At 35.0% G+C, this 612-nt stretch overlaps 1 non-coding gene across 1 annotated transcript; it reads right to left on the minus strand.

Annotated features, from left to right (window-relative positions):
- Positions 1–291: 291 nt before the first annotated feature.
- Positions 292–410, minus strand: LOC120591399 (5S ribosomal RNA). Its single transcript, XR_005649887.1, has one exon. It is a non-coding gene; the product is annotated as a 5S ribosomal RNA (ribosomal RNA).
- Positions 411–612: the final 202 nt, after the last annotated feature.

Here is a 612-nt window from a genome sequence, read left to right on the forward strand (position 1 = left end):
CTATTAACATTCCACAGTCTACCTCTGGCAGGGAGATAGAAATTTCTTGTTTATGACTTCCCTGGAATTAACTTAAAACATCCTACTTGTTTTTATGTTTTCCACAATTTCAGCACATTCTGGACCTGAACCTTTCTAGAGCTCTTTTAAGACTTTATGTCACTTCTGTCTGTGTTTAAAAGTTTGAGGTCATCATTTTTTCCTTCTCCTTTTCTTTCTCAGTACACTTTAAATCTACAGTTTGATTATTTCCAGTATTTTCTTTCTTTTCTTTTCTTTTTTTTTTTTTAAAGCCTACAGCACCTGGTCTTCCTAGGTGGTTTCCCATCCAAGTACTAACCAGGCCCAACTCTGCTTAGCTTCCGAGATCAGATGAGATCAGGTGTGTTCAGGGTGGCATGACCATAGCCTATTTCCAGTATTTTCTTCCTCTGCCATTACTTATTTCAAAATGAATTCCTATCTAAATTTCTATCCTATCTATATTGCAAACTATTCTAACACAGAATGTTAATTGAAGTTTAACATATTTCTTCAATTTTATAAGTGATAATATCATCAGAAAGGCAAGAAATGGGGGACGAGAGGAGAGAGAGAGAAATTCTAAAGTAT

Source organism: Pteropus medius, unplaced genomic scaffold (assembly GCF_902729225.1).
Source record: "Pteropus medius unplaced genomic scaffold, Ma_sr-lr_union100, whole genome shotgun sequence".
NCBI classification, from domain to species: Eukaryota; Metazoa; Chordata; class Mammalia; order Chiroptera; family Pteropodidae; genus Pteropus; species Pteropus medius.